The sequence below is a fragment of the Cyanistes caeruleus genome, chromosome 16 (genome assembly GCF_971803275.1).
Source record: "Cyanistes caeruleus chromosome 16, bCyaCae1.hap1.1, whole genome shotgun sequence".
Taxonomy (NCBI): Eukaryota; Metazoa; Chordata; class Aves; order Passeriformes; family Paridae; genus Cyanistes; species Cyanistes caeruleus.
In genome coordinates this window covers 12,582,708-12,601,883 of record NC_141716.1, presented here as the reverse complement: position 1 = coordinate 12,601,883, position 19,176 = coordinate 12,582,708, and the positions used below count along the sequence as shown (strand labels likewise).

At 48.0% G+C, this 19,176-nt stretch overlaps 1 long non-coding RNA gene across 1 annotated transcript in view; it reads right to left on the bottom strand.

The window, feature by feature from the left end:
• Window positions 1-19,176, bottom strand: part of LOC111938310 (uncharacterized) — a 32,689-nt gene that overhangs the window by 5,804 nt on the left and 7,709 nt on the right. The gene's annotated exons all lie outside the window — the stretch shown is intronic.

The following is a 19,176-nucleotide window of genomic DNA, read 5'->3' as shown; positions in this document are numbered from 1 at the left end:
ATGCATGGGAAGAAGGACAAAGGTGCAAACAAGCAGCAAGCCCAGCCAGCAAACCCCAGACTCCAGCCTGGGAGCGCTCCCTGCGGGGCTCATGATCATCACCCAGTGCTCCTGACCCTCAGTGTGAGTGCCCAGGTGTGGAACAGAGGGGAGGGGGATGAGGAAGGCAGCAGCCAGGGAAGTTTGGGCAGGCAGACAGGATTTTCATCTGCTGCCCATTGCCCACGTCAGCACAGGGCCCTGGGGCCCGAGGCTTCCGCGAGCTTTGCGTCAAGGTTCTGACTCCACCTCTCATCTCTGTTGTGCCCTCACTCTGGAATTCAATAACCTGCTTCTGGAGCCATCAAAAATTGTGTTCCTGCCTGTTTTCCTGCAGTTCGAGAAATCCACCTCAAACCTAATACAAGGGGGGAAATCTTATTATGGAGCCACAATATTGTAAATTGAGCAGGAATTCTCTCCCCCTCGCCCTGCTGAGCACCAGCTCTTTCACTCAGCCCGGCCTCCCAGCGAGGAGCTTGGCACAAACTCAGGAGGGGTAAATCAGGCACCACAGAGCCTCGGAGAACAAGGACAGGGAGAGATTGTGTTGATGTTTTGTTTGTCTTTGTGCTGCCACGCTGCCGATTTGTGTTCCCAGGGGCTCTGCCTGAGCAGGAGCTAATCCTGGATGATCCTTGTGGGACCCTTCCAGCTGAGGATTCTCTGTCCCCACAGCAAGTCCTGAGGGAGCCATCAGCTCCTGGAAGGTTCTGGATGAGTGACCCCTCTGACCTTCTCTGTGCTGCCCTCCATCTTCCTCTTTTCCCATTTCTTTGGGTGGAAATCATGCTGTGGAGGGCAAATCCTCCAGGGCTGGGAGGAGGAAAAGCAGCACCAAACCCAGGACACCCCAAGTCCCTGCAGGCACCATCACTTCTGGAGATGTGCCCGTGTGGTGCTCAAAGGGGAGCAGAAATGACATTATTACTTTACAATTACTTTAGATATTTGCTCACCCAACTCTTTTATTTTGGGTCCAGGCCTGAGTTTTGTGTTCATCTTCCCTGAAAAAGCAGGGAAATGTCGGCTTTTGAAGGAACATTAGAAGATTTTAAAGCAAATGATCCATTTTTGAGAGCCAGACATGGACATAATGGAGCAAGACCAGAAGAGGGCCACAGACAAACAATTCCCAGAGCAGGAAGGAACATTAACAATCACCCAGTATTTTTAAATAACAGACATGTAACACAAACTGCTGGCAAAAATAAATTCATGAGAAGGAGAAGTAGCTAAATTAATTAAATAAATTATCCATTACATTTTATTCCCCCCTTCAGCTCTATTAATTGTTCTAGAACAACATCCATGCAGCCACAGATAAGGCTGAATGATAAATATTTGTCAAAAAGAAGTGAAGGAATGTAAGCCTCCTACAAGTATTCAATCAGTGGAAGTAATCTATAAATACAGTGCTGTGTTGTATAATTAAATTGATAAACTTAATGCAGCAGGCTAAGAGCAAACACTCACAATTAGCTACTTATAAATGAGCCAAGGATCAATAACCACTCATTGAGCTCAATGGGCAAAATATTCCAATTATTATTGCTGCACTTAATCCAGGAGTTTGTACAAGAACAGCAAATTTGGGTATTCCCTGATTTATTTCCTACCCACCAGAGATCTGCAGCATTGAGACAGAGGTGGTTTTATATTTAAGAGCCCTCTATGGATTCTCTCCATCAATTTGTTTAATTTTTGAACCAAGGTAAACTTCCTGCATCTGCTGCTTCTGCTGGAAGAGTTTCCCAGCTGCAAGTGCCCAAGGAGCCAGAGAAGCTTTCTCTGGATCTTGGGTTTGTCTCTCAGGAAGAGATCCCAGGAGAGAAAATAAAACTGCTTCCCTCTCACCATGTACGCATCAGTCAGGATTTTGATGCCCTTTGTAGATTTTTGAGGCGTGGATTTTCTCCAAAGCAAAAAAAAAACCAAAAAACTAAAACCATCCCTAACAGACCAAATTCCACCACGTGTCTCCTCATTCCAGCCTTTGGAGCAGCTTCCAGCCAGATCCTTGCTGCAGATGGCAGATGTGACTGCCTGGACCTTTCCAGCTCTTTTTATAAAACAGCAGCAGAGCTGTCACCGCTCAGCCTGGGACTGGGGCAGGCTGGAGATGCAGTGCCCAGCTCCAGTTCCTCCTCCCTGACCCTGAGAGCACATGGATGTCACCATCCTGGCTATCTGCTACTGCTCATCTCATCATGTTCCCTGTGCCCTCACCCAGAAATGCCTCAATCCATGACAAATCTCCCGAGCAGGGAGGCTCTGAGCCTCGGTGGGTGCAGATGGAACACGAGCCCTGTGTTTTCCTGCTCTGCCTTTCCCTTCTCTGAGCCTCCTTTTACACCTGGATTGTCAAAGGTCTTAGGGGTTGTCAGAACAATTTTCAGCTCCTGAATCCCTTTATAGGGTGTTAGAGGTTTTGTAAGCTGCTCCTACAACTTTTTAACCTTTTTGAGGGACTGCCTTTTGTGGCTTTCCATGCAAGCAGTGTTTGCATTCTCTTCTCAATTCCTTATCTAGATTCTGCTGCAATTTTTCTGAAGTTGTTTTCATATTCTCACAGACTTGATGTTTATCCATGCTTTTTGATTTTTAGTTTGGGAACTGAAGGGCTGTGGCTTCTGGAGAGGATCTTCTTTTCTAGGAGAGCTTGTCACAGAAAGGGCAGAGCCTGGAGCCATTTTTCCACCTCATTCAATCCTCCTCCCCTTTGGCATAGCCTGATTTATGTTTTGGATTGTTGACCACGCAGTCAGAACACCTCTGCAAGCAGACCCTTGCACAAATAAACAGGCAAGACTCTGAAAATGCATCTCAGTTCCTGGGCAGAAAAACTGGCCCCAGCCTTTCAGGACCTCAGCACTCCACAGCCACCGTGGGAAGTGATTTTGTTCTGCCAAGATTAGCTATGGAAGAAAAAACCCAGCCACACTCTGATCATTGCACAGATGAAATATTTGATGACTAATTTTTGATGATGTGTACATCCAGTTACAAATTCTGTAATCCTAAGCTTAGGAAGGCAAATATCCCAGCAGAGAGCAGCCATCAGGTATTTCAGTGTGCTTGGAGGCTGCTGTCTCTGTTGGAGTGTGTGTGGCAGGAATGCCTCGTTTCTGGGGGTGCCTTCTGTCGAGTGCTGTTTCTCTGCAGCGAGGTTTTCCTTGGCAAGCACAGATTCCCTGGATCTCCCAGTCCCAGCCTGACAGGCAGCAGGATGTGTCTGCAGAGAATCTGAAGCGGTGGCTCAGCCACTCATCCATCTGAAACATCCCTCCTCCTCTTCCTGAGCAGAGCAGCCACGGTTCTGCCATTTGGTGTTCCCCAGTTTGCTCCCAGCCCAAAGCTCAGCAGCATCCCCAGCCACAGCCCAGCTCCTCCCCTGGAGCCTGGAGGCAGCTGGGGCAGGGGACAGGACAGGGATTGTGCCCCAGGGATTGCAGCACCAGAGAAACCTGGGGGTGAGAGAAATCTGGGGGTTTGGAAGGTTCCAGGATGTCCTGGCAGGGTCACACACCATGGATTATCACATCAGGGTGTGTCTCCTCTGAATGTAAGAACATCCTTCCATCACCCCCAGGAAACCTGCTGGAAAACCCAGGAAACCACAGCTAAACTGGCTGCCAGAGCTTTCCCGTGGGTTAAGGACCTGAGACAGCAACAGCCCCAGCTGTGGGGAAAGACTGAGCCACTCCTCAAGTCCCACCAGCTCCCTCCTCTGCAAAGTATTAGGAATATCCAGAGGGAAAAATCCCTGAATGCCCTGCTGATGGAGCAGAGACCACCCTGGGGAAGCCCCTCAGCACCCAGCATGACTCACTTCTCTGCTGCCCTCAGTAGGAGACCAATAAATCACCAAAAAGAAACAGGTAGTTTATAAAAAAAAAAGTATCACACACTATGTGCTTCAGAACAAAGTTACTGGGCTGGGTTATGAAGGCTGGAGACCTGGCAGGAAAAGAGTCACTGCAGGGCTGTCAGCAGCATGTCCACCCCAAAACTGGGACAGTTCTGCCCCAGTCACTGCTGGCCCTGCCCACTGCCCTGCCCCAGGAGCCTCGTTTTGCACATCAGAATGATCACAGGAGCACAGAATCATTTAGGTTGGAAAATCCCTCCAAGATCATGCAGTCCCCCATTCCCCCAGCCCTGCCAAGGCCACCAGTGACCCGTGTCCCCAGCAGCCACATCCACATCTTGTTTGAGTCCCTGCAGGGATGGTGACTCCACCACTGCCCTGGGATGCTTTTCCAATGCCTGACCACCTTTTTGATGAGATTTCTCTTCATATCCAATCTAAACCTTCTCTGGTCCATCTTGAGGCCTTGCTCTGCTGAGCTGCCCTCTGCCCCAAACCCGAGTGTCCACCTGCATTTGCAGTGGTGGTTCCTGACCAGCATCTCTGTTTCTGGTGGCTCTGAGTTCCCTGCTGGCACACAAAGCCACTCACAGCACAGGGAGGATGAAATCCCCACCAGAAGTCGACACCTTTTTAGATCCTTCTATAAAACAGGCCAGAGCCCACAGTGCCTCATGCAGAGCAGCTCCTCTTCCACTGCTCAAACCCCCCTGACCTCCTCCCCACGTGGTCTGGGACTTTTTACAAGAGCAGGTGGTGAAAGGACATGGTGGGGGGGGTGGTTTTAAACTATAAGAGGAGAGGTTTGGAAGTTTTTCCCTGTGAGGGTGGGCAGGCCCTGGCAGAGGGTGCCCAGAGCAGCTGTGGCTGTCCCTGGATCCCTGGAAGTGTCCAAGGCCAGGCTGGACAGGGCTTGGAGCAGCCTGGGATGGTGGAAGGTGTCCCTGCCATGGCAGGGATGGAACAAGAGGAGCTTGAAGCCCCTTCCAACCCAAAGCATTCAGTGATTCTGTGATATTGTCCGTGTTCTCCCTCTGCCATGCAGGGCAGAGCTCCCTGCGGCTTTCCTGGCCCTGGCTGGGTGCCAGGTGCTCACTCTGTCCCTCTGTCCCTCCCTTTCCCACTGGGACAGGGGAGGGAGTGGGATGGAGCACAAGCAGCAGGGTGAGACAAGGCAGTTTTATTACAGTACAGGACAGAAATAAGCAGAGATCTGCATGTTAAGGAGGAAAAAAGGTCAATCTCTACTTCCCATCAAGCAGCAGTGTTCAGAAACTTCAGTGGAATTGGGTGCAATTCCAGGCTCTCCTGGCTGTGGGCAGAAACCCACTCCCCATCCTTCATCCTGCTCCCACTCCTTCCCATCCCATCATGGACCAGGAATGAGGGCAGAAACCGGCCAGGGAAGGTCTGGTGGCATCATCCCTTGGCCTCATGGGGCTCCTTCCTTCTGAAAAGTGTGGACACAGCCCTGGCTGATGGCGTGGGAAGGCAGCTGGGCTCAGGCTCAGGCTCTCCAGGCTCCTCAGTGGGATGGAGGGAGGCAGCAGGACCAGCCTGGCACAGAATCCACTCCTGTGCTGCTGAGTTGTCTTGGGAGAAATTCACAGGTTGGTAACAGGCCCCAAGTGGGGAACAAGTGTCATTCCAGCTGTAATGAAAGTGCTTTAGTCCCCAAAAAACCCAAACCCAGCTTTAAAAAGAAGCATGAGATGGATTCATTCCAGGATTACTCAAATACCTTGCTTTGGGGGAATATCCTTCACTTCTCTTTTAACTTTTATATCACATTAGAGACTGCTAGCTCGGATGGTGGAGACTGTATCCTGAATACTTTATTGCCAGGCTCTGAGAGCTGCTGGAGTGTTTTGGATAATAGAAATGAATAATGTATCATGCATTCATTGCCTACCAGACTGATTTGTTTACTAATAATTTGCTTTAAAGTACATTATTGTTTTACTACTCACACACTGATTTACTTCCTAACATCAACTAAACAGATATCATTAAACTACAATAATTTTTAACTCCAAAAATAAATATATTGTTTACAATTTGCTCCTTAGAAGGCAATTGGTCTCAGATGCATAAATTTGTCTCCAGCATTATGTGTCCAAAGTGTCCTTTAAGCCATCTCTGGGATATTTCCAGACTTTATTTGGTACCCGGGTTCATTCCAGCCCCATTGCTCAGCTCTTCAGCAGAGGAACTCAGTAAAAACAAGAGGAGCCCATCATTAGAGCCTGCACAAGAAGCTCTCACAGAAGTGCAGCCTGAGGCTCCTTGGTGAGTTTTTCCCTGGTTCCTGGGAAGAGCAGCACGAGCATCATTCCAGATCCCTGCTCGCAGCTCTGCACCGCGGAACCGCTCACACGCGGCTCCTTCGGCAGATCTTGCAACAATTGCTGTGTTTAAGAAATGTAGAAGCAGAATCTTCAGCCTTTGAAGCCTCTCTCTGTAGCTCAGGCTATGGGATGAATCCAGAGGCTACAGCTGAAGGGAGGGAATGAGGTTTAGGATTGTTTCTAACACCCCTGACACCATTTCACTGAAGCTCAGCTGGCTTTGTACTGATGCCGTGAAGGAGAAGATCTCTTAGTCACAAGTTGCATTCCCTGAAGGACCAGGGCTGCTAAACTCATCCCTGATCCTTGCAGTTATTCCATATTTTAGTTCCCCAGACCTTTGGAGGAAGGTGAACCAACTGGGGCTTCTCAGCATAAACCAGAGGAGACAGAAGAAGGGGAGGATGCAGAAAAACTTTTTAAAAATGCTTCAAAGAAGGAGACTGAGTGTTTTCCATGTGTGTGGATGGCAGGAAACCATTCATTTCAAATACAGCATGAAATTCTCTTTACTCATCAAGAACTTTAAAAAACATTGTTGCAGGCAGTAGAGGGCTGGAGGAGATTGGTGCAAGCCCAGAGAATCCTTCTTGGGAGGCTTCAAGAAGTGGCTGGACCAGCATCTGTGGGGTGAGATGGGGCTGACTGACAGAAACCTGGCTCAGCTCCAGATTCTCCCACAACATTTTGCCAAGCTCCTGCATTGCTGGCTGGGGAGCCCAGTTCTGGAACTCTGGGCTGTGGGAGTGTCAGTGCCTTCAGAATTCTGGCTTCCAAAAGAAACAAATGTACTCTGAATTATTTATACCTTCTGTACCTACATCTGAGTAATTAAGACAATGCTGCACGAGCGTTCTGGATGGATTCACTGCTGGGGATGCTCAGCCTCCATCTGCTCCTGCCTGAGCTCTGAGAGTGCTTTGGAGGAAGGGGAGGGCTCTGTGCTGTGTGGACAACCTTCACTCGAGATAAATGGGGTCAAAAGATGTTTGCTGGAGGTGGGAAATCACCTCTCAGCTGTTAATTTGTGACAAAGATGAACTGAGGTGTCACAAACCCTGGGAATTGGCTCCCCAGCCAGACTCTGCAAATCCTCCAGAGAGAAAATCAGCACAAGATGTTGGGCTACAGAGAGCCCAGAGCAGGCAACCTCAAGTTTCCCCTTAGACTTGGAGGAGTTAAGTGTCAGAGCAGAGGGAAGCATCCCAACATTGCTCTCAGGGATAAGAGCTGGGGAGGGATTGCAGAGCTTACAGGATGAGAAAGAAATTAAACTGCAGCACACAAAACCCCAATATCCCCGCTGCAGGCTCATCCACTCGGTGAAACCAATCTAATTTGTTGGACTCTTTATTCCCAAAGCCTCCTGAGACCTCGGGGCAACAGAATGAAGCTCCCTGGGGAGAAAAGAAAGTTTCCAGCCCAGAGGAGCAAAAGGGATGTCACGTTTGTTTAAAAAGAGAGAGGGGACAGCGACACAGGAGGAAACGCTGGGTGCCTCCAAGCCCTGGCAGGCAGATCCCAGAGGACAGGTATTGTCAGAAGTTGGGTTTTACTGAAACAGCTCTGATACCACCAAAGGAGGAGCCCTGGGTGGTGGCAGCGGTGGGAAAGGCGTTGGTGCAAAGGTAAAACAAGAGCTGGAAGAGCCAGTCCCAGCCTCTCCCTGACAGGCAGCACAGATCTCACCTTTGGAGAGATCATCCTGGTGTGCTGCAGGCAGCTGTGGAGGAGAAACAGCCCAGGGAGCACAGAGCAAAGGGCTGCAGTGCTTCCTGAGCCATGGGGAAGTGGGAATGAGGTGGGCAGGAGGGAGCAGCCTGGAGGAGCAGAAGTATCCAGGAGTTTTCTTGTGGGCCAGCTGGTGTGGGAAAGAGCCGAGAGGAAAACACTCCAGGCTATGAAAATGATTTCCTTAACAGGCTGAGAAGAAGGCTTGCTGTGGATCACAGAGGAAGGGGCTGGCTGGGCAGCAGCCACTGGCACATTTCCATGAGCACTCCTGGGAGCTGCTGTGGACATTCCCCCAGTGCACAGAAGGGAGTGATTATAATGGCTGCAGCTTCCAGGGGATGCCAGAGCCTCAAGGTGATTATTCAAGGATTTGAGACTTTCCTTTCTCAGAGCTCTGCACCCCCTCAGCTGGACTTGAATCCAGCTCCACATGTGCTGGAGATCCATGGCCTCCTGTTCCAAGCCTTGCCCAGTTGAATTTTTGATATCTCACAGCCTCTTTTGCACCCCTGCTTCAGTGTCTGATCACCCTCAGCATGGTTTTCTTTCCCCTTCTGGCTAACAAGGATTTAACATGGTCCCACTTGTGGACTCTGACCTCTTCCCCACAAACCCCTGGGAAGTGCAACCTCATCCCCCTCCTGTCAGGCCATTGCAGACTACGATGGAATCTCAGCTTCCCCTTCTCTTCTTCAGGCTGAACAGCCCCAGCCCCCTCAGCCTCTCCATCCCTGCCCATTTTGTTCTCCATCCCTGCCCATTTTGATGGCTGGACCCACTGGCCTTGCACTGGGATCCAAGAGGGCAAGGTTCCCTTTCCCTGCCACTCTGCCACCCTCACTGACAGCTTTTGCAGGGGTTCAGTGTCCATTTATGCCTCACTTGTCCATCTACAGCCTTTTTCCTGCAAATCTTTCCCTGGATCCAGCAGTGTCAGGTCCTGGTGTTCCTGCCAGGATTTTGCTTTTGAATTTATTGACCTTTCTGAGGCTCCCAGCAGCTGCCCCATGGCCAGCAGCCCTCTCCTCAGGGTCCCCACCGACCCCCAAAACGTGGGGAAGCTCAGCCTGTGCTGCCAAGCCGAGAGGTTTTATTCTGAAACAGCTATGAGAACATTGCTATGTTTCCATACAATTTAAACCAGAAAATAATAAGATTATTTTTAATTGAAATGGAGTCGGCATTCTGTGCTCCAAACCAAAATTCCTGATGCCTGACCTGTTCATGTGCCTAAATCTGCCTTCCCTCATTCAGATGAGAGCTGCCCACATTAATACATTATTCAGTGGTTCAGTCCTTCTGTCCAGGAGCCAAACCCATTTTTCCAAATGTATTTGTTGCTCCCTCCTGTTTGTTGACTTGTTCTGTGAAGGACATTCAGCCTGGGGGCAGGATTTAGGAACACTTTGCTTTGTTTGCCAAAGAGGGGATGCAGAATGAGAATTATTACTCAGGGCATGGCTGAGACACTGAGCTCAGTCCCACCCTGACATGAACCTGATGCCAGGGAGGATTGAGCCCTCAGGAATTCCTGAGCTTGGCCTCAGCTCTTGTTGTCCATGGGCTAGGCCAGAGAAAATCTTGGATTGTGTTTCCATTATATTAACATCAGATTCCTTCATGTAGCCATTGAAGCATTTTCCCCTTCTCTGGTTATCTTACTGTGATATTTTTTGAAGTGCTACTTTTAAAATTTCCTATCAGGAAATGCCGAGGATTTGCCCTCTCACAGGAAGATAAACAATAATGTGCAAAAGGAAAATAATCACATTTTCTTTGAACAGAAATGTCCTTTCTGAGTCCTCTGGGACATCTACAGATCTGGTACCCCTGGGGGTACCCCTGGCCCCCCTCCCACAGGCTGGAGCCTCTGTCCCAAAGAACATCTGGATCCCACTGATAGTAAAAGATTTTAAAATCATAGAAAATCTGGGGAGTTAAAAAGAAAGTTACGCTTGGTAGGCCCTGGGAAAGTGCTAAAGGCAGGCCCTGGGAAATGTTAGGCCTTGTGCTTGCTAAGATCAGGTGAAACTGCACTTGTGTAGTCAGTGTATGATAAATTATATAATTGTTAGGTGTGAGTAGATATAAATATTATTTAAAGAATAATGAAAAACAGTGTTAGGGGTTTGGGGGGATCACGAAAAATCCATGCTTGGATGGAATCAATGCATACAATAGAACAATGTAAGTTTAATATTTAATATGTAAGTTATATAATAATAGAGTATAAAACATGTTCACCTTGAAACCAAGTTGGGTCAGATTTGGGTCTGTGTACCCCTGACACCCAGAGCTGTTTAATAAAAGCACCTACATATAATTATTTTGTGATTATGTGTTCCTGAACACTAACAGCACCTCTGGCAGCCCCCAGGGCTGTGCACAGCCCCAGCTCCCACGACCCCAGGCAATGTCCCCCACTGGAGAAGCCACTGCAGGGGCAGTAATTTGGCCATGAATTGTTGCTGGAGGTCTGCTCTCCATCCTGCCCAGGGCTGCAAAGGTTCTCAGGGTGAAGGATTTACAGTGTTTTGGACAGGCAGGGTTATCCTTCACAAGACGGGAACAGTGACAAGCTGGGTTGTTTCATCTTCATTCCCCTCCTGAAATCCCTTTTGATTCATTACACTTTGTCCTTCCCGTTGCTGTAATGAAATAAAAATGTTTATGTTGATATATAAAGATAGCAACATTGATTTTCCTTTCTGCAGGAGATTTGATTACTATCAAGCTTCCAAAGCCTTCCCGAGGTCTTTCTTTATTTTATTGCAACACCTTTTCAAACTCACAGCTTTTTCCTAATTGTGTTTTGTGCTGAGAGAAGCATGTGGAAGGACTGGAAAGGGAAGCAGGTGAGCTCTCAGAGGGGCCCTTTCCATGCATTAAGATGTTGAGATGCTCTGATTTTACCAAAACGCTGCTCCGCAAATTCCATATTTGCAAAGACTGGAGATGAAATTATAAATATGAGACTGCGAACAAAGTTATTTCAGATTTATTATTGCTGCCTCTGGATTTTCATTTCATCTCCCATCCCTGGGGGTTTTAGAGGTTTACCAATATTCTGACACTATTTGTATTCCTGTCTCAGTGCAGGATACTTGCGATGTGCTTGTAGGAAGGGATGAGCAGCTGTGGGGAAAATGTTCAGCTGCCTTAAAAACAATCAAAACCAGAGCCAGATCTAAAGTTTAGACAGCATGGTTGTGTCTCTGTGTTAAACCAGAAGAGGAAATTCCAGCCTTGAAATCTCTGGGAGGACAGAAGGAATTGATATTTGCACCTGAATTTTACACATTGGTCTCTCTCAGTTCTTTATCCCTGTGGCAGGGGGAGAGACTGTGCTGGTGCAATATTCCCAATCCTCGAGGTACAAAAAGCACTGGAATGTTAACAGTGCCTGTGCTGTTCCAGAGCAGGACACAGAAATCACCCCGAGGCTCTGGGACAGCTGCTCTGGTTCCAGGGCTAAGCTGGTCCTACAGCAAAGCCTGCCTTGTTAAGCTGCTCAGAGTTATTGATTACTGAGGCAGAATGTTCATTATTCTGGAATCCATGGAAAGGCTGCTCCTTTCCATTTTTTCCTAATGACCAGTGTTCCCCAATTAATCTTGGCTTTGTTATGAATGCAGGAAAGATTCCTTGTAACTGCTGAAGGAATTGATTTTTTGGGTTTCACTGTGTTTCTGTTCACAATTTCCTTGTTTGCCTCAAAAAGAAAGGGATGTCCACGAAGCCAGAGCAGGCTTTTCCCTCCAGGTGTTCATTAGTGGTTTAAAGATCAGCTTCCCAACCAAGTGTGCCTGAAAGTTCATGTTTGAATAAGGCTGGATTCAAAATGTTTGTGGAATTCAGCTGCTTCCTGGGAAGATCCTGGATGAGCCTTCCCAATCCTCCAGCACAGAATGTTAAATGTGCATAGACATGGCACTGATGGCCACACATCTTTCTTGGGAATCCTCTAATTCTTCCATGGCCCTACAGTACAATTCCACAGGTTTCTCCTAAAGTCCTTTTGTTTTGCAAAAAAATCACTCACTGGAGATGAAATCTCAGCAAGCCAGCAGAAGTTTCAGAACATTTCTATTAAAAGGAAAGATGATTATTTTCTTTTTTGCACATTATTGTTTATCTTTGTGTGAAAGGGCAAAACTTGGCCATTTCCTGCCTCAGAATTTTTAAAGTAACATTTCAAAACTGCCTGAAATATTATTATAAGATATTTAGGCAAAGGGAAAATGCTTTAATGGCTAAATGAACGATTCTGATGCTAATAAAGGGGAAACACAATCCAAGATTTTCTTCAGAGAGTGGTTCAGTCTCTTTTCAGATGGTTGACTTGGGGATTTTCCTGTATCTTTTCTGAACTTTGATTTTTTTTTTTTTTTTCTTACTTCTAACTTAAAAGCTGTTAGAGAATGCCCAAAGGAGGGATGTGAGGATGATGAAGGGCATGAAGAGCACTTGTTCTGTTCAGCTGTAGCAGAGGACACTGAGGTCAGACCCCTCTGCTCAGTGACAGGGACAGGACCCAGGGAACGGCTGGAGCTGTTCCAGGGAGGCTCAGGCTGGATGTCAGGGCAAGGTTCTTCCCCAGAGGTGCTGGCACTGCCCAGGCTCCCCAGGGAATGGGCACGGCCCCGAGGCTGCCAGAGCTCCAGGAGCGTTTGGACAGCGCTGCCAGGGATGCCCAGGGTGGGGTTGTTGGGGGGTCTGGGCAGGGCCAGGGCTGGGCTGGGGGATCCTGGGGGGTCCCTTCCAGCCTGGGACAATCCATATTCTATGACCTCCATGGTCTGGCAGCCCAGTTCCCTGCTCCTCCTTTCACCCAGAGAACTGAATGTGATTCCTCACCCCACACATGCCCGGAACCCCAGCTGGTCTCAACAGAGACACAAGGAAGTGATGATGTGACCCTAAACCTTCCACTGTGCTCAGCCTGAGGGGCTGCACTGCAGGACCAAAGAATCACCCTGAGCTGGAGCTTGAAAAATGTCAGGCATGAAGTCACAGAATCCCAGAATGGTTTGGGTTGGAACAGACCTTAAAGCTCATCCAGTGCCACCCCTGCCATGGCAGGGACACCTTCCCCTATCCCAGGCTGCTCCCAGCCCTGTCCAGCCTGGCCTTGGGCACTTCCAGGGATCCAGGGGCAGCCACAGCTGCTCTGGGCACCCTGTGCCAGGGCTTCAGCACCCTCACAGGGAAGAATTTAATGTGTTTCTCTAATCTAAATTTCCCCTCTTTCAGCTTGATCCCATTCCCTGTGTCCTGTCCTGACAAAGAGTCACCCTCTGGCTTCCCTCCACACCCTGGGAAGGTTCTGGGAGGTCTCCACACAACCTTCTCTTCTGCAGGCTGAGCAGCCCCAGCTCTCTCAGCCTCTCTCCAGAGAGGGGTGCACACCTGAGGGGGGCTCTGGGCAGTTCCACACCTGCTGACAGGCAGGAGTTTTGCTACTGTGGTTTTGGTGAGATAAATGCTGCTGTCTCTTGGCTGTTTCCACCCCCAAGACCCACTGGGGGAGGTGACAACCTCAAATTTCAACTCCAGAATTACACCTCCACCAACATAACCCTGAGCTAAACACCCTCACTGGGCACTTCTTGTCTGCAGATGCATCTGACTCCTCAGGAAACTCCCTCAGCATTAAAGCCTTTGGCAGCTGGATTAGCCCAGGGGGTGCTGGAAAGGGAAGCATTGTCAGGGCTGCTTTTCCCTGTCAGAGATGTCTTCTCACACAGAATCCTGCAGCTTTCCTGCCAGCGGGCTGGGCACAAACCCCTCACTAAGCTGAGACGTCTTTTCTGTAAAGTCAATTACTGTAGAAAATCCAGCAATACAATGGACATAATGCAATTATTTGGAATTGATTTCTAATAAGCTTATGAATAGACACATGGGCAAGTTCAAGTTTGCTGAGGGAGTTTATTATAATAGCTGTCACATCCCCATTAGCTTCCATCCCAGGGGATTTCCCTGCACTCTGCAAAACCTGAACTCACATCCCTAAAGAGGAAGTGTTGCCCAGCACCCACTTGCCTTTTGCTTGGGAAATCTGCATTTAATTCCTCTTTCCACCACCAGCACAACACTCCACAAGTCTTCCAACAAAGCAACGAAGAAAAAACCATGTGTTCCTTCTGCAGGAGACTGGGAGGAGAGACCCCACAAGGAACGAGCAGGGACAGGAAGGTGCAAAACAAGGTGAGAACCTGGGCTAGGGGCAGGAACCATGGCAGGGGTTGGAATGGCATTTAAGGTCCCTTCCCACCCAAACCATTCTGGGATTCTCTAAATTTGAAAGAAGCCCATTTGGACCAAAAACAGCCCTAGGAGGGAAGGATCAATCCTATCTCCAGGCCTAAAGTGGGAGACATGTCCCACTGCCAGCGTCTCTCCGTGGGCTTTAAAGGAACATGAAAAGGAAGAACATGGATTTACACTCGCAGCTTTTCACAGCCTAAAGCTCCTCCCCACTCTGCCACGAAGTCCCAGCACAATTCCAAGCTGTGGGCACTTGGATTCCAGCAGGAAAGCCAAGTGAGGATGGTAGCAGCAGCACAGGGATGATAAGGAGCCAGGAGTGGCTCCAGGAGGATGCAGCCAGGGAGGAGGGGATGGAGCCGGGCACAGATAGAATGAACAGAGCTCACAGGGGCTCCTGCTGCCTTCATTATAACTTTTTAATGTTTTCTGATTCTGCTTCTGTACTTCTCCTCACTCCTGGATTTCTCAGCTTCTCAGAGCTGAGCTCCTTCAGGATAGCCCCTCATGGGGAGTTCCACTCATCTCATTCCCCGGGTCCAAAGGAAACTCCAAAGCTCCTCAGGATCTTGTTTCTCCTGTTTATTAGGATGTTATCACAAAACTTGCCAGGTCTCTCCAGACTTTCTGCACAAGTTTAATTCACTACAACCTGGCACATTTTGGCTCTGATGGCACAAAATGGCCTCAAACTGTGCAGCCTTTTTATCCTTTTTCTTATCCAATTAATAATAGACATGTAAATTGTTTTTCTTAATGACCCAATGACCCCTCACCTGTGTGCTGCACTGTGGCAATTTCTATCCAATCATCTACTGCTACCCAAAACCCTCTAGAAGAAGAATGTGAAGAAGAAAGAAGGACAAGAGACAACACCCTAACTCCTCCATCTTGTTTTCTATTTTCTAAACTATTTTAAACTCTAACTTTTTCACTCAGTGACTTAACAAAACTCTCTAATTTACACACTCACACTTTTACCTTTTCCATCTAACTTTAACAGTTGTTTCCATGTAACACCATAAAAACATGCCCATAAATTTCATGTTCTATGAAATTCAGTGTTCTCCTGGATCTCAGAGCCAGGCATCAGAGACCAGGGCACACACTCTGTGTCTCAGACTCCAACATTCATCAGAAACTTTATGTGCTCACTTTGCAGAGCTCCAGAGCCAGCCAGAGGCAGGAGATGCCCAGGGAAAGAGAAATGACAACAGCAGGAGCTTTAAGGAGGCTGCCAGGGCTGGTGTTGCCCTTTCCTGCCCAGGGCAGCCTGGCCCTAGGAGAGATTTCATGGCAAATCTAAATAAGGCTGAGGCACCCAAGTGAAACTGAAGCATTTATGCCCCCTGCAGTAAATATCTCCTGCTCTGTAAAGGAACATGGAATCATGGCTTTATTTATTTTTCCTTTTGAGATGAGCTTCACATTAGTTTGCAGACTAGGAAAAGCAGCAGCAGCATAGAGAGGATTGTGCTGGAATAAATCCATTTCTTCATCTGGCATCCCTCACATTTATTTGGCCTCCTGGTCTATCCTTTTTTAGTTTTTTGGCAGGTTTTTTTGGTTGGTGGTTTGTTTTTTTTTTACAGTTGCAATGGACATGAAATAAACCTGACCCTTCTTAATTTTTATGCATCTCAGCTGATGCCATTTGAAGAAGAGTTCTCACTTTCTAAGCAGACCAGATAATAATTAATAGACTGGATAATTGCACCATCAGGCCTGCCATTTTGCATGAATGGGGATGTGTTACTTTAATATTTTAAAACTTCCCAGATTGTTTCAGACATATGGGGATTTTAGAATATTTATTGTGCCAGGCTGCTGAAGGACCAGGCTTAACTGAAGTTATTGTAATCATGCCATTGTTTTTGAAAAACCCTGAAAAAATAGACATTGTAAAGAAATATTGACAGATTCCAGGATGGGAACTGGGAAATTGCTCCATTAGAGCACGTGTGTATTACAACATGAGGCAATTATTAAATTAACAGATGGCACAGGCTGCAAACAGAGCCCAGCAGCAAGTGAGGAAGGGAAATTCATGCTAATGCAGGCAGGAGCCTGAATACCCCCTCAATCACTGGCCCGTGGGAATTCCAGGGATTAAAGGGATGCCTTGGTCTCCCAGCAGCAATAAAGTGATTAATCACTCGCTAATGGAAATCTGTGCATTCCCCCACTCCCCCAGTTTATGGCAAATTGGTCCCCAAAAGGTGATTTTCCTGGTTCCCCCAGCAGCAGAGGGAAAATAGAGAGGAAAGAGAGAAGTCACAAAACAGGATAACCAGATTTTCACCCAGGAGCGAGTCTGGGAACGCTCACAGGGGACACAGCAAAGTGCAGGTCACCCCAGCACCTCTCCTGGAGGGATCCCAACCACATCCTGCATCTCCACCACAAACTGCTCCACAGCACAGCCCTGGGGACACAATTCCTGTCCCTGCTCTGCACATGGAGGAGGATTTTGAGCCTCCAGGAGAGGGACTCTGCTCCTGCCGCTGTGGTTCCTCAGCTGGGAGGAGTTTAATCCTTGGTAATTCCAACAGCAAAAGCTGGAGAAAGGCTCATTAGCCTGGAGGAAGGCACAGGAGCTTGGGAAGTGGCTTTGCTCAGGGAACAGAATTGTTTGGACAAAGCTTCAGAGCTGGAAAAGTGGGATTTACCATGGAGGCATCCAGGGCCTCTCCTTGGAGTGCCTGTGGCCAGAGCACTTTCCTGGGCACATGGCTGAGCCCCTAAATCCCCTCAAGCAGCAAGAAAATTCAGATGACACCAACTTCTTGAGCAGTTTGTAACCCCAGCCTCTATTTTCAGCATGAGAAATTCTGCATTAAGTGGAAAAGTGTGCATTGAGCCACATGAAGTATTTAGGAGCTGGATTTTTGGGAGATGGACAGTGAGTGTCATTTCAGCTCTCCAAAGCTCAAGAGTTCCTTGAAAAAGTTTGGGTTTGGCTGTCACATGGAAAAAGAAATCATTCACACCACTCTAGAAATTATCCCCCTTTTTAGAAATAATTTGTCAAAATTGGAACCCTGGGGTTCAATTCTAGCCCAAAATAGCTGTTGCATTGTTCCAGTCTTTTCAATATTTACCAATTTCAGATTCTATAAAATAGAAGTAAAATTTCTTTTTTTCACCTTTTTTTTCCCCCACTCCTGGCAAGGTCTGGTGCACACACAGAGCTCCCCTGGATGGCAGCAGGGATTAAACACAACCTCTGCCTGAAGGAACTATTGGGTTTTAAGAATGAAATAGGCAATGGGTGCTTGGAGGGGCTGTACCCACAGCCCAGCCTGATCCTCCCCTGACACAACCCCATGTCATTAATATATCTGTAATTAACTTTTATCTTCTGATTTAAAGATGGCTTAAAACTCAGCACTCTTCCATTCTCCCAGACAGGGACTGGGGATGATTTACCCGTGGAGAACATGGAAAACAAGGACACTTTGGAGATTTAGGAGCCCAAGTTGTGTCTCAGCAGGACCATGGAAACTCAGGCATGCTGAGGGCCAGATTCCCAAAGGCATTTGGGGGTTTAGGGATGCAGATGGACAGGGGCTGCTCAGAGGCACAGACAGGGAAAAGGATGGTTTCAAACCCAGATGCAGGAAGAGCTCAGATGCAGGTCAGGGATCTCAGGCTGTGACCCAAGAGCTGTGGGGAGGGGACAGGGGGTTGAGAGCCATGAGCCAGGTCAAGGGAGTCCACAGGGGACTTTAAAAATTACTTTCATCCACACAGCTGCACAACCCACAATTCCCAAACTCCACCCAAAGCTGAAGCAGAATCCACAGAGATTCTGGAGATGTTTGAAAATTCCTGGTCTGGCCCATTTGGAAGACCCAGACTCCATCAAGAAGGGCAAAACAACCCTAATGATCCTTCTCCCCAAAGAAATAATTTATGCTTGCAGAGAAAGTAGAAACTGAATTGGGCATTATGAAAAATTCTGTGTAGCTGCAACTACAACCCAGATAATTCATTTAGGCTAAATATACGGCTGTAATTGAAAAATCCAAATAAGGGATGCATATGCATTGATCCATATGATTTAAATCAAGCTATAAAACATCAACATTATCCAGCAAAAGCTGCTGAGGAAACAGCAGCCAAGCAGAATATGAAATTCCAGGGAGACCATTGCACTGGCTGGGAGGAGGACTTAATTGATTTTGACAAAGAAACCTATTTGCTGTTTAATTGATTCCTACTCTAAATTCCCAGCACTTTCAGACCTAGCAGAGAGAAGCAGCAGAATAGTGATTACCCAGAGCAAATTACAGCTGGCCAGGGCTAGAGTACTTCAGGTCTGGTAATTCTCTATTTACCAAATTACTGTGCTGTGGATTTTCAGAGAAACACTAAAATGAGCTCACAGAAGCACACAAATCATCCTGAGTTACAGGAGGGTTGAAAGAGCTGCCAAGGCCCCAGAAGGACCTGGGGGGAAGCAGTAACATCCTCACTTTATCCCAAAAGTGTCCCTGCTCTTCTGCACCTCTTTAGGGTACAAGAGCTGTGTTTGCTGGGAAGGGCGAGCTCACAAATTGTGCCAGGGCTATAAAATCCTCTTGGAATCCTTTCCCAGCTTTGAGAGGTGTCTGTGGCACGCTTCCCCAGGAGTTTGCACCACCTGACTGAGCTCCAGGGTGTCTTCCCTGCTCCTGGAGAGAAGCTGCTCAGCAGCCCCAGGAGCAGCAGCTCCTGGGTACAGCAGCAGCACATCTGGGTACAGCAGCAGCACATCTGGGTACAGCTGTGTAACCTCGAGTTAGGCTGGAGCCCCAGGGCTGCTGCCCCTCTCACATCTCCAGAGCCTTCCCAGGGGCTTCCTGGGCATCACTGAGCCTTTGCCTTCACATCAGGGATGGAGGGAGAATGATTTCCTTCCCACCTTAGAAC